The 19,742-nt window shown below is 44.3% G+C and overlaps 1 protein-coding gene across 23 annotated transcripts in view; it reads right to left on the bottom strand.

Annotated features, from left to right (window-relative positions):
- GNG7 (G protein subunit gamma 7) overlaps window positions 1-19,742 on the bottom strand; it is a 141,316-nt gene that overhangs the window by 82,857 nt on the left and 38,717 nt on the right. For 6 of the 23 annotated variants that reach the window (XR_012642628.1, XR_012642632.1, XM_074978114.1 and 3 more), the window contains one exon: window positions 12,378-12,437. The exons of the other annotated variants lie outside the window; for them this stretch is intronic. The gene's annotated coding sequence lies outside the window, so the exon portion shown is untranslated. The remainder of the gene's footprint in view (window positions 1-12,377; window positions 12,438-19,742) is intronic. 23 annotated transcript variants of the gene reach the window in all.

Here is a 19,742-nt window from a genome sequence, read left to right as displayed (position 1 = left end):
AAAGTAAGAGGCAGCATGTTTAAAACAAACAGAAGGATGTTTTAATTCACGCAACGCACAGTCAAGCGTGAAGCTCTTAGCCAAAGGGTGTTGTGAAGGCCAAGACTAGGACAGAGGTCAAAAGAGAGCTGCATAAATTGATGGAGAATAGGTCCATCAATGGCGATAAGCCAGGATGGGCAGGGAAGGCGTCCCTAGCCTCTGTTTGTCAGAGGCTGCAGGTGGATAACAGGAGAGGGACCACTTTACGATTACTCTGTTCTGTTTACTCCCTTTGGAGCACCTGGCATCGGCCACCATCAAAAGACGGGACACTGGACTAGCTGGATCTTTGGTCTGACCCAGTATGGCCATTATTGTTCAAGTGCCTTGTTCAGGCTAAGAAGAGATAGCCTGACAGATGTAAGTAGGTGGGAGTATGCAGACCAGACTTTGGCCTTAGCTTGGTAAAAAGTTTGTCTAGCTTAGAAGATCAATGTGTACTGAGCAATATTCTTTCTATGTCAGTTTCCCATTCTTGAAGAATGCTTGTCATGTGAGGATGCTGACGAGTCCTCTGCACCATACTTCCTAGAGCACTAGAATTTTAGACTGCTCAACGCTTGTTTCAGGTGTATGTGAAGTTCATACACAAACTGAATCAGAGTTTGCCAGTTAACAATAGATGGTTGTATCTATGATTGTAACTGACTTCTTCCTCCCCCCAGGCCAACAGGCTAAGTTAAACAACAAGATAAACAAAAAGCGCAAAGATAAACAACCAGAATCCATATTTTCTCTAAATCAGAATACCACCTCTTCCTCTGAAAAGATGTTCCATAAAGGCAACTAAACGGAAGCCAGATGGGAACTATAAGGATACTTGCTTCCCCTCAATGTATTTTCAATCCACGCAGAATTAAGGCATGGGGTATAACATTTCACCACCAGCGGTGACATAATTCCAGTGGAGGACATAAAGCCAGTGAAGGCTTCCATCTTACAAGCCTTCAGGAAACTCACAATTTACATGGCTGTGACACACTGACATGTCAAATCTTATGTGGGTCCCTCACAAAATAAGCTGTGCTGGCCACATATTTACACTGCAGCAAAAGCTCATTGTATATCAATGAAAGGCTGCCAGTTCAAGTGTTGCTCCTTCAGAAGTTTGCTGCATAAAATCTCTTGCATCACAACTTTGCTAATTGCCTGACTGATGCATACCTCTGGAATTATATTCAAGACTTATTGGTGATGTCTCTCATTGTTACAACCATCCACTGTCAGCCAACAGAGTGCTAATGTAGCCAGAGCACTGGTGTTCTTAATCAGCACATCATTTCACCCTGCGCAATAAAGGTCTGACAAGTATGGTTGTTAAACACTGGTGACTGCCTAAGACCTCCCTAGTCACTGCTACCGATGCTGGGGCTGTGGTAATAGGAGCACACCATGAGAGAATTTCCCCCAAAAGTTGTGAAGACAAGGCCAAGGAGAAGGTCTTTTAGCCTACGTCTATGTGGCAAACCACTGGCAACAGGGCGTGTGTAGCTGAATGCTGTAGTGTAGAGCAGGTTATTCCCACTGCTAGTCTTTCCCCACAGTTGGCCTGGCTGTGGCAGAGAAAGACTCCAGCAGCATGATGCTACATTGAGACCAGGGCAGCTCTGTTTGGCCACGCGTGGCCCTTTTGAAGCACACAGCCACAAGGTTTAGGAGTGCCCTTACTCTATTCCCCAAAGCAGTGCCTCACCATTTAAACCAGAGGCCTCAAATGCATGGTCCAAGCAATTCCATAGTTCAGCCCATGCATGGCTGCTGGTGCGTATCCTTCCCGCAAGTCCAGCCCCTTGCTCTTCCTCCACATTGCACCTCCTTCCTCAAGACCCCTCCCCCAATGAACACCTGGAGGATTATTGGGGGCCTACAGCATCAGGAGCTGTGGGGAAGTGGAGCACACAGCAGCCTCTGCTCTGCTCCCCTGCCATCTCCCAGGCCAGGCTGGTCACTCTGCTTCACCAAGTCAGTACAACACCCTAACTGCATGACTGCCTGGCTTGGGAGATGGTGGCAGAGTGTGAAGGCCAGGGGACCCAAACCCTGCCTGCCCAGGGACCCACAGACTAACTCATCCATAGGACGCTTGGGGCAGCCACCGTAGGGCCCTGCTGAACCATCCTATGGATGAACAGCTCTGCACATGCAGAGATTTGCTTGCAATGGTGCAGAGTTCACAGCCAGAAGCCATTCTAGCCCTACTGCACTTCCAATAGTGGCACTGGGGGCCCCAGAGAGAAGGGGTGTAAGTCATACAGAGCCGGCAAGTGGGGAGTGCACTAACTGGCAGATAGGGCCAGGAGAGGTGGGCGGGAAACGCGCACGCATGCACGCACGCACGCACACACACACTGCCAGAGATGGGTGCCTCCTGGCCCACTAGGAAGACTTGAGACCCCGATGTAAACTAATTACTTTGGGAGTGGGGGGAAGAGGCAGGAGGAGGGACAGAGTTACGTGCATACTCTGCCCACTGCCCCATGAAGGCAACATCTACACTGTACTCTTGAGCAGTTTACCCTGGTTAGCATTTTAAAGATACCTCCACTACTGAAGTGCTGCATGATGCCACAATCTGCCACAACATAGCTTGTAAATGGCCCTTTGAGCCCAGGATTAGGCTTGTTTTAATCTGAGAACTACAACTTCTCCCATTAATACATTTTCCAGATGCAAAAGTTCATGATGATAAGGGTCTGGGAAACTGCTCGGCTGAAGAGAAAACTGTCAAATCTAGCACCTTACTGTGGGAAAGAAGGGCCATTTTCCAAAGCTAATGAAAACAGAAAGGTGTAAACTCATTTGAAGAAGTGAGGCAGCCTCCCCATACTAGAAGGATAGACAGATGAAAGGCATTGCTTCTGGGAGGTTCTAGAAGGTAACAATCCCACCAGAAAAGGGCCAGCTTTGAAAACATTCCCACTAGCAAATAAATGTACATGGATTTCCCAGGCAAAGTCCAAGAGCGTTGCACAAACGCTCTCACCACCAGAATTCAGGACTTTCCAGCCATCTGGTTGTGTGTCTGCCGACTTCCCTGCAGCACAGATTTTTCATTCCTGTTCACAACTGTGCTAGGTGCTTCACCGAATACACACAGAAGATGGGCCTCTGCCCAAAAGGTCTCAGTTAAAAGCTGGGTCTACAATTGTGCCAGCATGTACAGTACAGGCACTATACACCCAACCTGGCAAGGGTATAAGCAGTTGTTTAGATGCTAAGGAACTGCTTGTGCAAGTAGAGTTACTCCCAGGACTGTGACAGCCTTCACCAGGCCCTGAGAAGAGTGGGCAGGCTTGGCTCCAGGGCCCCCAAAGAGGCAAGGCCTTGGGTGTAAGGTGCCGGGCTGAGGACTAGCCTCCCTCCCACCCCAGCCCTCAGTGCTGCCCTGACTGTGCCATGCTGGGCTTTGGTAGTGATTTAAAGGGCCCACGCTAGAAGCTCAGAGCCCCAGGCCCCTTTAAGTCGCTGGTCCTTGGAGCAGCTGCCACATCAGTAGGCCTAGATATGCCAAAATCTAGCATGTCTACTTTGCATGGCTCCCTACACTCCCTACCTACATTTCCCATATCTACACTGCTGTTTCTAGCAGTGCTGTGTCCTGCTGCCTCCCGGCTGCTGAAATCTTTTCCCCATCCAGAGAAAGACTCTGGCAGCAGGGAAAGGATCCAGCATGAAGGTGCTGCCAGAGCATTGCCCTATGCCTCCCCTCAGCTGCACAGCGCTATGCACTGCAGCCTGGACTTTACGCTGTGGTGAAAGGCAGGCTGTCACGCATGCCATACAAGCCACCAGAAGAGCAGTACTTCCCTATGTCTGTGTTAAACCTGCTGCCTGTTAATTTCACTGGGTGACCCCTTGATTCTTGTGTTCTATGAAGGGCTAAATAACACTTCCTTAGTCACTGTCTCCATGCCAGTCATGATTTTATCTATATTATAAATATAAAAATAAAAACAGCCCTCCATAAAAATATCCACCCTTAGTCATCTCTTCTTTTAAGACAAACAGCCCTGGTCATTTTAATTTCCCCTCACGTGGAAGCTGTTCCATAGCTCTAATTATTTTTGTTGCCCTTCACTGTATGTTTTCCAATTCTAATATGCCCCCTTTTAAGACTGGGCAACCAGAACCACAAGCAGTACTCAAGGGGTACATGTGGCATGGATCTGTAGAGTGGGTTTTTTATATTTTCTCTTTTATTCACCCTCTCCTAATAGCTCCCAACAGTGTTCCCTATTCTGACTGCCACTGCACATTCAGCAGATGTTTTCACAGAATTACCCATAACATCAACAGCTAATTTAGACTCTGTCACTTCATGTGCGTAGCTGGGACTAGGTTTTCCAGTATATATTACTTTGCATTGATCAACACAATTTTGTCTGCCATTTTATTGTCCAGTCACCCAGTTTGAGACCCCTTTGCATAGTGGCCTACATTTTGTTTTGAGAGAGACCAGGCCTCTAAAGAATTAGCCTGATCTCCTATAACTCCAGTTCCCAAGAGGGGTTAGAAACACTGACAAGCCAAGCAAAGTGAAACTTTCCAAAGCTCACATCAGCCTCTTCCCAAAATAATTAACCAAAGTAATTTACACTTCAGAGTCTTTGGTTCTTGCATCTGGTTGGTACTCAATATGATCCAACAGTGAATATAGAAATAAATACAGGTTTTAAAAAAAATTCTCTGGAGCTCAAGGTATATTTGTTATCCTATACTCAGAGGAATTGTTCTCCAGACATTTCTTCTCAACTAGTGAGACAGAGTTAAGCAGTAAACAAGTATGCCTTAGTTTGCTCTGACAATCCTTTGCTTCTGCAAAGTAAATGACCCCTAGACTTCTTCATACTTAGAATGGCAGAAAGGGATAATAAAAATGCTGCCTCAAAGTTGTCAGAAATGATGTCTTTTGAGTTCAGGGCTTTCTGAAAAGCTGTTTCCATTGCTGCTCTGAATGGCTAGATGATGGGCAACAAACCCTTTGAAAAAATATTTTTATTTTGCAAATCCTGGTGTTACTGAGTTTGCAGACATGACAGTTACAAAATCTTGCAGACATCTCAGCAATCCCCACGCAAACCTTGCTGCTGAGGGTGTGGATTTGGCATGAATCATGTCTTTACTGCCACAGAGAAAGGAAAAAGGAGGGGAATTCCTGGCAGTATGGACCACTCCTGTTGGCAGTGTTCTGCATCCCCACCAATACTTTATAAGGAAATATCTTGGATGATGTGACTTCTGCTCATGTTGCTAAGTTTTATGCATTCTATTTTAGAGGCTCTCCAATGAGGTGACCGTCATGGGCATTTCTGCAATATGCTCCACCCAAGGGTTATCTGCAGAAATATTTATACAAACCAGCACTTCTGAAGATCATTTCCTCGCACTGCACCATCATTCACTTTGACAGGACTTGGTAAGCAGAGAGATGAGCTCTCTCTGCTATGTGGCACTCAAATGCAGAACCACTGTCGCCATTATCAGAAAAAGCAAAAGCAGGCAAAGCCTGGGGAGCTGGGCTTTTTGTAAAGGGGCACAAGAGTCCCCCCCACACACACACACACAGAGGTCATTAACATGGCTGCAGCTGTCCACAATACCACCACCTCATCTCACCCCTGCTCAACCTCCCAACAGAAATTAACATGAAGAGCAATGCATTGGGGGGAGATGGGTTACATGCACATATACCATCCTACGGTGTAGAATGGAGGATCCTGGCATAGGGATGAGGGAACGGGGCACAGAAGAGGGAGAGAAGGTGAGAACAGGGGCAGAGAGCTCTGACTGAGGACAGAATGAGGGGCAATACCTGATAGGGAGAGACTGTTCCTCCATCCCCTCTGCACCATAGCTGGTGCCTACAAAGCCTCCCTGAAATAAGGGCATAGGAGACTAGCATGCCAGGAGCTTTTGGGGAATGGGGTGCTGCATGGAGCTTCTGGATATGGGCAAGAAGCTTGGCTAGCAGCAAGGTACCACGTGTGTGATCCTTTAATTAAAAACACCTCCCTGCGCTTTTCACAGGAGCAGGAGGTGTTAATACCAGTATGCCAGGCAAGGTTTCAATCTACTCCACGCTGATTTGGCCTCAAGTGGAGCACTGTGTTCAGTGCTGGGCACTCCATTTCAGGAAAGATGAATAGAAACTGGAGCAGGTCCAGAGAAGAGCAACAAAAATAATTCAGGGTTTGGAAAGCATGAGCTGTGAGGGAAGACTGAAAGAACTGGGTTTGTTTAGTTTGGAAAAGAGAAGACTGCGGGGGACATGACCGGAGCTTTTGAGTGTCCAAAAGGATGTTATAAGGAGGAAGAAAAATTGTTCTCCTTAATTTCAGATGATAGGACAAGAAGAAATGGGGTTAAATTGCAGCAAGGGAGATTTAGGTTGGACATTAGACGAACTTCCTAACTTTAAGCACTGGAATAAATTGCCTGGGGAGGCTGTGGAATCTGAACCACTGCAGATATTTAAGAGCAGGTTAGACAGACCCTGCCAGGGATGGTCAGATGGTGCTTAGTCCTGTTGTGAGTACAGGGAAATGGGTTTGAGGACCTCTTCAGGTCCCTTCCAGAACCACAAAAAAGGCTCCCACTCTGGGCTCAGGAGGCCTGTGAAGATTACAGCAGGACTAAGAGCCACCAGAAGGTGCAGAGCCATGGCAGCCAGCCCTCAGCACTGCTTGCCCCTCCCCCAAACCCCTCAGGAACCCCTGGAGTGCCTGGCACAGCACTCCAACAGCAATTGCAAGGGGCCTGGGACTACAGCCACCACTGTCGCAATAGTAGCACCGGAGGTGGCTAGGAGCCACAAGCCCTTTAAAATCACCACACCATGGGGCAGTTGCCCCTTTGCCCACCCCCATTGGCAGGCCTGGACAATTTTAAAAGACATAGGGAAGTACTGCTGTGCTCTTTTAGACACCTGCTCCGTTTGCTAGTTAACTCTGTAGACTACTTGATGTCCCTGAAAACAAGACATGCTAGAAAATGCAGTTAAAGAAATCCAGACAGAACTGAATGTCCTCTTTTGCCCAGAGAGACTGAGGTAAAAACACAAAGTTTGCTTCCACCAACTACATGAACTACTAAAAAACAAATCAATCCAAACCCACTGAAAAGATAAAAACCAGCATGTTGGGAATAAAAGCAAGGAAGACTGGAAGAACAGGATGTACTATAATCTTTAGACTCCGGAGAAGAGTTGCACCAGTTCTGACTTTTTTGGCCTCAAGAGCAACATGTATTACAGCAAGCAGGAGGGAAAAAAAATTGTCCAGAGTTATCAGCAGTGATAAACACAGGTGCCGAGTGGAAACCGAGGAACACCTCTGATTTAACAGCCTCATGTCCAAATGATTTCTGTGAAGTGTTAACCACGGAGCTGCTCTTGCATACCTCTTGTGCCCTTCCACAGCTACAAGACGTAATAAAAACAAAACACTGAATTCCGCTGGTTAGGACTGGATGTGAAGCAAAGTTCTTCTCACAGGAAAGAAGAGCTCAGAAATGAGATCTGGTATACACAATATAAAGGAGGAAGAATTCAAAACATAGTTGATTTCTCCAGTCAAAGCTGCCATCAGTCATAAAAAGAACTTTCCCTCCAGACTATTAACTGAAAAAGAGCTTGCTGCCTAATAAGCAAACTGCAACAGCACTTAATCAGATGGTATTTTGAGATTCAAAATTAATTCTGCACACCAGGCTACGACAACAAGCAACTTAAAGTGGTCAACAGCTACTTTTTTTTAGTAAGTAGTAAGGAAATGTAAAATGCCACAGGGGAAAAAAAAAAAAGGTTGAATGTAACTAATAAAGGTGTCTGTTAATTTAAGTGATTTGGAGACAGTTCCTAAGCATCAAAATTTAAACAGATCCTAAACAAATGGATCAGTGTAGAGGAAAGGAGGAATGCTATTCTAAGGGTTGTGGAATGCAGGCTCAGACGCAAGAGGAAGCCAAGCAAAGAAGCTGTATAACGCACCCTGAACAGAGATAGGAGACTAACTGAAAATATGCAAAGGCACCACTGCTGTAGCACTTCTATACTTCTCTGTATTTAGAGAAATCAAATAGCTCTGGCAAAAACTCAAGGGTTCTATGTACCTCAGTTCTACAACTTGAACAAAATATGAGTTTGACATTTGATAGGGGGCTTTCATACCAGGAATTATTCGGACAGACATGAAAAGAATACCCACAGCTAGATTGTTTGGTTAAATCCTCCAGCAAAACCTCAGAAGTTCTGCACTTCAAAAACACACCAAAAATTTACAGCAGGACAAAGTTTTCTTGTCTTGTCTACAAGTTCAGACAGTCAACTAGATGGAAGAGCACAACTCAGCGATGGTTTCCTATCCTTTCTGCAACAAGGAACTTAGTTTCTGAAGTCTTCAGTTTGCACAGTACAATGCAGGCCAGGTTTTAGAGATCTCCTGTGCCACATGAATTAAGGGATTTGTTGAAATTCATACCAAAATGTGTTTTAATATAGGCCAGTGATGGGCAAACATAATGGTGAATGGGCCTCATGAGTGGCCCTCAGTGGGCCACAGCAGCCTACGGTTCATTGAGGCTCCACTTGTGGCCCCCACATCTGCTGTCTGCCCCCTCCCCCTCATGCACCACTTACACATTGGGACACCACAGCCCCACACTTACCTGCTCTGCCCAACCTTCCAGCACTTTTGGAAAGTGCAAATCACCCGATTCACTCTCTGTTCATGCTGCTCCTCCTCCCTGCCAGAGCTTGAACAGGTGCAAACAGGTGCACAAGAGGCATGTGGCAGAGAAGGGAAGGTGGGGTGCCACAGGTGGTTGCATGGGCCCCAGGCTGCCCACCACCAATACAGGCTAACTCAACAACTTAGTAAGCTGCAAGGTGGTGTTGGAAGCAACAACAACAGACCCACAGTTTATGTTTTGGACAATTCAGACATGCACAACCAACATAGCTATAACCACCTAATTTCATGCACATAAAGAAATGAGTTGCTATTATTATTCCACAGGAAAGCAGAAATCAAATATATTCATTCCATCTCTCCGTCTCTCAAGCTCTACTACTAAGGGAGGGTGTTACCATTGAAGTCCATTAGATGTCACTAACCCAGTTCTGCAGGCTGTGCTCATCATGTACAGGACAGTGAAGTATCAACTTGGTAATTAAACTGTCACTACAATACAAATGCAGTCACATTTGCAAGGAGACTAGATGCTTCCAGGAAATGACATGTTTGAATTATTCTGGCTGTTTGCCAACTCAGAGAGACACCCTGGAAAGCTAACTGCTTGTGCTGTAGTAGGACCACTCATCTCCTCATCTGCAGCCCCTCCAAAAACATTTGTAGTCATTTCTCTTTGTGGAAAAAAAAACAACCAACTATTTTTGATGGAGGAGGGAGATCAGTTAGGCAAAAGGAAAACAAAGATTACTGACTACTACCCATTGCACAGAGAAAAACCACATCAAGATTTCAGCTGCTAAAGGTTAGACCAACATGCAGGTGGAGCGTGTGGGAGGGCGGCAGGGCAAAAACAAGAGGCAATGGAGACTGACTCAGCAGACAGCTCACCCTCTCACATTATCTCTGATCTCAAGGAGATACCAAGCACACTTGCAAATGTGAGCTGGAGATGGTTTATATAAGGGGTCTAGATTTGGCAAAACCTTTGATTGTGTGCAGAGTTTACAGAGCAGGGAGATGTCAGTCATGTTAGGAAGCCCAGGAGCACAGAGAGATGAGAAATTGTATTCTGAGCCAGGAGTACAACAGGGGCACTTTATGAAATAAGCAATAATCATACACATTTCAGGGGTTCAGTGCTAGTGAAGGACATCCTTCTCACACAGTATTTTGGGGGGTTAGATAAGATAGTGAAATCTCTCTCAGAAAGCAGGTGAAAGTGTGTTATCCAATGATTAGACTAGGGGACATACAGTTCCACCCTTGCTTCTACTGGTCTTTGAAGGGAAGTCACAAATTCTGTGCTAAGAATCTAAACCAGGTGTGTCCAGCCCGCGGGCCGCATGCGGCCCTGGACAGCTAGGAATGCGGCCCCACAAGATCATAAACTTTTAACATTATTATGTGATTTATATACATTAACTACATTATCTCTTCACTCCATGCGGCCCAGGCAAGCCAAAAGGTTGGACACCCATGATCTAAACTTTCAGTTAAGGAAAGGTCTTTCTTTGTGGAGGAGGCAGAGTGTAAGTACCCACCAGCTGTGGTCCTACAGGGAGACCTCTAGACCAGTGGTTCCCAACCTTTTCATTAGTGTGCACCCCAATCATCCCCCTAAACTGTTCACAGACCCCCCCAAAGCCAATTCTAGCTGCTATGTACAGTTCATTAAACCAAAAAAAGGAAACCACAACATAGATTTTCAGACAGCAGTTAACATTATTGGAAGATACTTATTTTAAAAAATGATTGTAACTTTGCAATTTGCTTAAACCTTCTTTCCTATAATCATTTTTATTTCTCTTATTTCTTTCCATGGACCCCCAGAAATACCCTTGCACACGCCCAGGGTCCGTGGACCCCAGGTTGCGAGCCGCTGCTCTAGACTAATTGAAGTTAAGGAAAGTGGACACCTAATTTGCAATAGAAAGAGACTTTTCTTCAGTAGATATAAAGTGAGTTTGCTTCATTGTCATTCATTTCAATGATATCATTGCAAATTCATATGCATATTTATAAACAGTTTAAGCACTCTGCCTTGCACTCAGCTGGTTCCCAGGAACCCACATGTCTAGAGGGAATCTAATAGGTTTACAGGAACCTTCTCAGGATTTTCTTAGGAAGAGATTTGATCTTCACATGGTAGCAATGCTTTCCTGTAAGCTGAGTACTTTGGCAACTCCCCAGGAGAAATGTGGGTGTCACCCCACTGATTAGCAGAGTGCCCACAGCATCCACAGCTGGCAGAATGTTTCTGTTGGTGGTGCACATCAACATATACCTTGGTGCACATAGCAAAATTTACTCAGCCCATGGATGGAAAAAAAAAAAGAGAGGGAACCCTGCATGGTAAAAACCTTTTCACATTTTGGGTGAGCTGCTAACTACTGACCAACCACACAAAGTTTTACTTAATTTCTACTTATCTCCCATTCAAGCTAAAGGTATCAAGACAATGCTGTAAGGTCTTCGGCAAGATCCAGGAGAAGCGTCTACGGGAACCATCAGTTTTCTATTCTGACACTTTGGGTTGGTCTATACTCGGAAAATAAGTCGACTCCCGATATGCAATTCTAGCTACAGTAATGGCGTAGCTAGACTCGACCTATTATAAATCGATTTACCTGACTGTCCTCACTAAGGAAGGTCGATGGGAATGTTTCTCCCACTGATCACCCTTTCTCCCTGTGATAGTGAGGAGTACAGGGTCAAATGCCAACCACAGACACTGTCTTAGATGACCTAAATGGAACCCCAAAACGATCAGCCTCTGAAGTGTCAATCCACTGATAAGTCTAGATGTACTGTGTGTGCAAAAGGCTGCTCTGACACGTGCCCCTGAAAGAAACTCATTTCTCAGAAGCCACAGAATAGTTAAATACTAACTGACTTTCTGCCCCTCTGCTCTCCGATTTGCTCACTTTGATCATAATTTTTCTGATTTGTCAACCTTGATTACTATTTTTGGTTCTCTGTGCCTTAAATATTGAGTCTGTTCTGGTGCGACTATGATCTGAAGAAGTGGGTCTGTCCCACGAAAGCTCCTCACCTAATAAATTATTAGTCTTTAAAGTGCTACTGGACTGCTTTTTTGTTTTCATAGTATATAGACTAGCACGGCTCTCTCTTTTTTACTAACTGAAGAGTATTTTCAGCTCAGTCTAGACTTGGTAGCCAAAATGTAAAAGGCTGTGCATATAGTCCCCGAGTCACTCCTCATATTCATGTACAAGAGCACAAGCAATAAGGAGTAGACATAGTATGTGAATAATGCTTCAGAGTTTAATACCATCTCTATGGCTACTGTAGCATCACTGCACAGCTAATCAGTATCAGATAAAATCCATTAGCCATGAGACAATTTTCTTAAACTGCCATACTAGCTTCCAACCCCAGCTCCTTCCCAGGAATTCTACAGATAATCAACACCAAGAGCAAAAAATGTTCAGCATGCAGTGAGTAAGCCGCCTTTAAAACACAGCCACTGCACAAAGGTAGCGTAACTGCACGCTACCTAGTTTCTGGCTTGGAATTTCACTGTATGAGATGGCAACTTCCTTATTTAGACAATTTGAAAAACGTAAAATTAAAAGGGAAGGCTTGGCTGAGAATTTGCATAATTGGTGTCTGCTCCTTGCTTACCTAACAGGAGAAGAATTCTGTCAGACAGACTGTGGTGTTCAGTCCATGGGATTCTGGAATCTGTGGGCCAGAAACACCACATCAGCTGAGATGCAACAGAACCAAAAGTACTGCCACCTGGTGGCTTCCTTATTTTATTGAAAATTTAAGTCTAAATATATTTTTCCGCAAAATTGCTTAATACTCTAAGGCTTCTCTAGAGTGTTCTGAACATTCACCCTTAAAAAGCAATTCCCAAACATACCAACTGGATTTAGTGCAGAGTAGCAAAATGAGTTGCAATCCGCACCTCAAGTCAGATGCAAGTTTAAGTTTAAAAACTCTCAGTAAGACTTGTTTAGAAACTTGCATACTTTACTTAAGGTTAGATAAAAAGGCCAGTATCAATAGCTTTGGAATTCAAATAAGCAGCATTTTAAGTCCTGAAACCAGACTCAACAAACTCTTGCATATCCAGCATTCTATTATCCAGAACTCTCAAATAGCTGGCATTTTAATCGTAAGTGTTTTTTCCATAAGTAGAGTGAAAGTAAATACAAATAAAAACAGCAAATACAGCACAAGTTTACAATGTACAATACTATGGTTGCTGGTAAATAACTCTGCATACATTTGTTCTTAATATCTGCTCTTATTTTTCTTTAGTGTTATGCATTTGGTATACTTCTCTACCATGCACAATATTTGAATGGCAACCTCCCCCGCTCAGGGCTGCCAGATATGAAAGAGTTTACCATAAGTGGTTTAACAGCGACATCTGCAGATCAAATGGGAAAAGGCAACAGCATGCAGTGTACCTTCTCTCACACTTACATGAGCTGTTCAGCAAAGACAGGAAATTTCCTAAGGTACATGAGAAACCTGAGTCCCTGGCTATTGTGTGCTTCTTTTTTATGGTCTATCTCGTACAGCTGTGAACTTCTAACAGTTTAAAATACAAAAGGATTTGATAGTGCTGCATGTTTCTTATATCAGTTTCCCAACTGCTTCCATTTTATCTGCAATACTTATGAGAAAAGTACACTGGTGCTCAGATAAAACCAGTGGGTTACCCCAATACTACACTGCTGAAAAGTAAACCAGTATGAATAAGGGGCAGAAGTGGGAAAGTTACTTTCTAGTCCCATCTCTGCCATAGGTTACCTGTCAGAGGCTACACCTACACTACAAAATAAAGTTGAATTTATTAAAGTCAACTTTGTAAAACTGGGTTTTATAAAGTCGAAGTTGAGTTTCTGCACCTGCCCACAAAATCGACTTAGTGCGTCCCCACTAAATCGCCAAAGGTCGACTGTTGCAGCAGTGCATTGTCAAAACCTATCCCACAGTTCCCTCAGCCCTGTGGCATTCTGGGTTTTCTTGCTGGTGCACTATGGGCAAAAAATGCCCAGCAAGCGTTTATGGGTGCGTGGTGTCATCTTCCCAGAACACATTGCCCTCATTCCCCTCCTGTTGGAAACAAACAGTCATTTTTCTGAAGTCTCTTTGCCCAATGAGAGGAAATTGTTTGAGTTGCCTGCATCGTGTCCCCTGCAACACCAAGCCATTTCCAAACATCCATTGCCGGGACTGTGCTTCGTTCTGTCCCTTTTTAAAAGAACAATGACTTTAAAAAAAATAACCTGACTGTCCCATGTTAACAGGTCGCTCAACTAATTCTACTGCCACGCCCACCCCAGTGAAAAAACACCAAACAGGTGGGCTTCAGAAGCTGAAGGAGGAAAAAAAGGGGGGAAACTAGTTTATTTTGGAAGTGACACAATACTTAACTAATAGTTGAAAAGTCCTTTGTGACTTCTGTATAAAAGACATTACCTATTTAAGTGTTACAACATCAATCCGAACAAGGAACACTTTAGTCCATAACAAAAGAACTGGTTACTACCAGCATTCCATGCACATGCTGAAGTCAGTTATCCTGCAGGAGAGCTCTTAATAAATTGCAAATTTCATATTAGGGGGTCCCCAGAGTAGCAGTATTTGACATTTATACAGAGTCTTTCATCCCCAAAGGGACTTCACAGCACTTTGTGTACACAAACACCAAGGAAAGGTCATGACATCAGATGCACAGCACAGCAATTGTGTGTGGGGAGGGAGGGTGGGAAGGGTGTGGATACCTGCCATTATGAGTCCTAGAGATTCTTCAGCACCCACACAAAACAGAAAGCCTCTTGAGATGGAAAGATTCACACAGGACAGAACTGCATGAGACTCCGCTTTATCTGTTTCAGGAAGATAGCCAGTCTAAATCTATCTTGCTGGGATTCAACTCAGGTTCCAAAAAGAGTCTATGTAGTGTGAGAGAGAACTTAGATCTTAAGTATTGATCTTTCAAAGCAGCTGCCAATTCACCCACCTAGCTCTCAATGTAATGAATTCTCAGAGGTAGCTCAGCATCAGGAATAAACTGCAGCTGGGGTCAGTGTTCGAGTTAGAGAGTTAACAAAACAAGACAGGCTTTTGAAGAGGTAAATCTCTCCAAGGAAAGTCAGGTTAGAGTATGAAGAGTTTGGTGTGAGGTTGTATAGCAAGGGTCAGCAACCTTTCCAAGGCAGAGTGCTGAAATCTGACCTTTTCACCTGCATGTATGGTCCCAGTGTTGGTGATACTTTTTAAAGTCACTAATAGTTCTACTTCAAACAGCATCATTAATAAATTAAGAGGCAGAGCTTTACCATGGAGGTGGTGGTTGACATCATTAGCTGGCCTTTTGTTAATCCACAGGCAGCCATAGCTTTGAGCAAGCTCCGGGCTGCATGGGGACAAGGGTCAGGACTGAGCTCCCATCTTGTGTGCCGATGAAAATCAGCTCACATGCCACTCTGGCATATGTGCTGGGGGTTGCTGGCCTCTGCTGTACAAGCTGTAAGGTTGAGTAGACTGATCCCAGAACATGACTGTTTTATCAAATTACATATAGATTCAATTATGTTACTGATATGTAACTTGCTAATCTGCCTTACATAAAAATCACAGGATTTTAATTACAACCATGCTTCATTATATTAGTTGGAGTTCACTTCTTGCAGGATTAGTCAGCACTACAAGACAATACTTCAATGCTGAGTGTGTGCACAGAAGATTGGAATGAGTGATTTAACACTTGTAACAAACTGGAAAGATGCTAACACAATGCTCAGGACAACAACAAATTGCAGTTTTGCTTTGCTAGACACTTCCGAGAGTGAGCGAGCGAGGCTTCAGTGTAATCAATGTGATACCATGGCTGTTCAGGGAAGCCTGGCACTTAAAAGCATTTATGGAGGTTGTTGCCGCCACCACAGCCATTCTGCTTAATTAAAAATTATGGGGATGGTATGACATTTCCAGTACTTCTCATGTATTCTACTGCAGTGTAATGAATCCTGAAATACAACATCTGAAAGTCACTTTTCTCGCTGATGTTCCTGTACTACTGGTTAGTCAAATACTACAGGGGCAGGAAGGAATCTAGCTTCCTCGATACCCAATTAAAGAAATTCCCCAAAAGAACTGGAGGAGATGTCTGAACACAGTGAGTGTTACTTAGAGATCTTAGTACAGGTTGAAACGCTCCAATCTGGAGCCTCTCTTGTCCAGCAACAACTGTAAGTTGGCCGAACAACCACTTATCATGGGTATGATCAAGTTTCCCATGGTCCAATAAAGTTTGTTTCCAGCCACCAGTCCTGGCTCTCAATGTTCTGTGCTGTTATTTAGCTGTAATTTGCCCCTAAATGTCTTCTAAGAGCCCAATAAGCAGCGGAAGTGTTGGTAACATGCTAGACAATATTGACTTCCCATGGCTCAGTAAATTTGCTTGTCCAGCATCAGTCAGGTCCCAAGGGTGCCGGACGAGAGAAGTTCAACCTATAAAAGAAAGATTCAGTTTGCAGGGCACATTCTGAGAGCTACGTGCAGCAAAGCATATTTACAGGCACTGTGAATGAACAAGGCATAAAGATCTTGGACAGATGTTGAGGTATCCTGGATCCATCAAAAGGACTGTCAATCCACAAAAAACCACCAGAAGGATTATACAGAATGGTGTACCGTGGCTGCAGACTTCCTATATTGGAGATGGCCCATTCTCTCTCCCACTTTGCTCCTATATGACTCTTCTACACACCCAGAAGTAAGACTTCTAAGAGGATGAGTGATACCTATTGCACAATTCCATGAGCCAAGAATGCAATCCCTAATCAGCAAAAATCCCAGCTTGAAGGAAAGACAACCAGTCAGATGCTAGAAGAAGAGTCAAGACCAGCTCAGAGAATGACCAAAAGGCTGGCAAAGCTAGGGGTGCAGCACACCAGCATGTTGGCGCACCTTCAGCTGCAAGCACATAAATCTTTAGCCCCAATGTAACCTGGTATACAACTGAATTGCCACTGGGAGGTTTGAAAGACTCAAGTCCCCATGTTTTGGTTTGTCATCCTGACAACAACAAACCTCTTCCAGCTCTTCTTCAGCTTAGCAGGCCCCAGTGATTGTGAGCTCAAAATTATGAGTCACTTTATAAAATGAACTAGAATGCACAGGATTAATAGTCACTTAATGCATCATCCATTTAATGTGGTACTGAGGTTACAAACTGGGGTGATGTAATTTGCCCTATTTACATGGTGATTTTACTGAACAGAGACTTGGATCAAAGTGAATGTAGGACTTGTTTATTACAACAACAAAAACAACCGGTTCACAATCATATGAATTTTGTGTACCACTTGATTCCTTTTGAATTTTAAAGCGTCATAAAAACACTGGTAAGGGATCTTTTTAACATAAATAACATACGTGCATGTCCTAGAGGTCAAGCTGTGTTCTTGTGAAGCTCAAATCTGACTTGGCAGCACCTGAAAATATCAGATCAGTCATCTCCCACTTCAACTAATGGATGAGTGAGTTCGGTCAGAAATAGCAACCTGCTCTCAAATTCTCTGCAGTCTGGTTAGCTGATCACATTCAATGACTGATTCCATTATTTGTGCACCAACACCAGGGTTGGTGCTTTAAACATCTCCAACACTGCCCCTGCCCCATTAACAGGGGACCTAAACAAACACTAAAAAGAAAAAAATTGTACCTGTGTAATGCTGATGGGAGAATTCACACAACAGCACTTACACATTCAAGTCCCTTATGATCTTTAGTCTCTATGGCTAAAAGTGGCTCTGGTGGCACATCTAACTTTCTCAAGCAGCAAGGGCAAAAGACATCCTAGGCCATGATGTTAAAAGCTTGAGAGGAACCAGTAAAAAGCATGATTAGTTTCTATATGTATCAAGAACCTCCTGTCCTGCATCACCTTCCCGACTCTATTTAGGAAGAGCCTGCCTGCTTACCAGTAAGACATTGCTCAACCTAGTTCCGGCCAGCACAAATTTGGTGGGGGGGGGGGGGGAGAGAGAGAGAGAGAGAGTGTGTGTGTGTGAATTCCAAGAATCCAGCTGAGCTGAAATCTAAGCTTGTTTTCCCCACTTGCTGTCTCTACACAAAACAAAAATATTCTGTTGAGCAAAACCACTTTACTTATGCTTTTAGCTCCACTGGGCTTTCCATCCATGAATGCCTGGCTCCTTTTACCTTGCTCAAATTTATCGAAGCCTCGTCAACATCACATACCTTCCGTATTCTGGCTTGAGGGAAGTGTTTTAATCAAATGCCATTGTATTGAGACAAGGTAATAATTCCTGCAAGTTCTGCATCATAGGCAAAACTGCCAGCTATCACTACAAATAGTTTGGGCACCTGCAAAATTCTCTGCCATTTCTAATAATGTGTTATTTTCCCTTTGGTTTCCTACAATACTAAACTAAGATGGGGATGAAGAGAAAAACTTGAGACACTGATAATTTTACAGCGCTCTGCTGTAGCAGTTTAGCATTATTTTGGGAGCTTGCAGAAAATTTCCTATAGAGTTTAATGCACTCTCCTTTTTGCTACTAACAGGAATATTTGCATCTATGTCAACAATCAAAAGGCACCCCTTTCCGTTCTCTGGACACATGAGTTAATTACTCACTGCAGGAAAATGTTTATGTGCAAAGTAAATGTAAAACCCTCCAGATACAGAAGAGCTCCAGTCCTCAGACCCTGCAATCTTCCAAAACCACAGTGTCCAATGTGCTCTCTGTTCACCACGTGTGACACACTGGATAGCGCACTGCAGCAAAGCGGCTCATTGGAGCTGCACACATGGAGTGCCCTCCGCCAACATGCCCCACCACTTGTTGGGACGAGCACGTGGTGGGAGCTGCGAAGGTGGCTCCTCCTGCGGCTCACTCAGGGCGGCTCACTCAGGGCGGCTCGGCTCTAGTGAGTGAGAAGCAGTTTGCACGGAGGTGTGCATGCCTGACTGAGGGGGCAGTGGCTGGCTGAAGGGAGGGGTGGCTGTGGTGATTGCTAAATTTTGTTTTGGACACCACTGCTCTAAAATGACCCTGCATTAGATTCAAAATGTTAACAAAATCAGGCTCTGGATGTGACCTTTAAAACAGAGGGTTCTCACAGTTGCAGCCAGCTCCTCTGCCCTTTTAGATAGGAAATTCCAAAACAGGACCTCCACTGATCCTAACAGCATAACCTATGCAAAGGCAAGAGGCAGACTCAAGAAATTAGGTCCCAAACCACTCAGTACTAGGCAAAACAGTTAGGCTTTAGGCAAAGAAGCAGCAGCAAAGAGACAAAAAAAATGAACACGAAAAGCTTGCTGGTAGAGATCAGCGTCCAGAGCAACAGCACAGGCTGGGAGATCAAGCAGAGAGATCAAATCTAAATGAATGCTACCACCAAGATGACTATTGTCAGTTTGGCTCCTCTCAAAGCCTTGTTTTGGGACCACCACTGGGGCCCAGACATTCTTCAAAGTAGGTCAAGGCACCCTTCATCACTTTCACAAGCTCAGCTTATACCCAATACGTCCTGCCCCGTGAAATTTCCATATTAGCCATGTGCTCCTTTCTGAGGCAACATGGGAACCAGTGACCCTCCAGGGAATTAACCAGAGTAATGCTAGCAGAGGACGAGCAGTTGGTTAGAATTCCAAACAGGGAAGAATGAGGGGAATGACGGATGCCAAAGTCTGAGCCATTGGCTTGGTCCATCAGATTCTCACTGAAGCAGCAAAGACCTGCTTGGTTTGACGCAAGTTCAAATCTCAGCTATGAATGTGTACCAATGATGGAGAGGCAATCCTACTGAAATGCCAATGTCATTGGAGCACTTAAGTCAAAAGTAAAGGAGAGACAGTGACACAGAGAGGGAGACAAAGGCAGTGGCTGTTGGGGGGTTGTATAACACAATACTAGCTCAACAATGCGGGGAACTGCCTACTACCTCTGCACGGCTTCTGGTAAGGGTCAACTGAAAGATAAAAGGTAA

The sequence above is a fragment of the Carettochelys insculpta genome, chromosome 27, assembly GCF_033958435.1.
Source record: "Carettochelys insculpta isolate YL-2023 chromosome 27, ASM3395843v1, whole genome shotgun sequence".
Lineage (NCBI taxonomy): Eukaryota > Metazoa > Chordata > Testudines > Carettochelyidae > Carettochelys > Carettochelys insculpta.
This window is presented reverse-complemented; position numbering and strand designations above follow the sequence as displayed.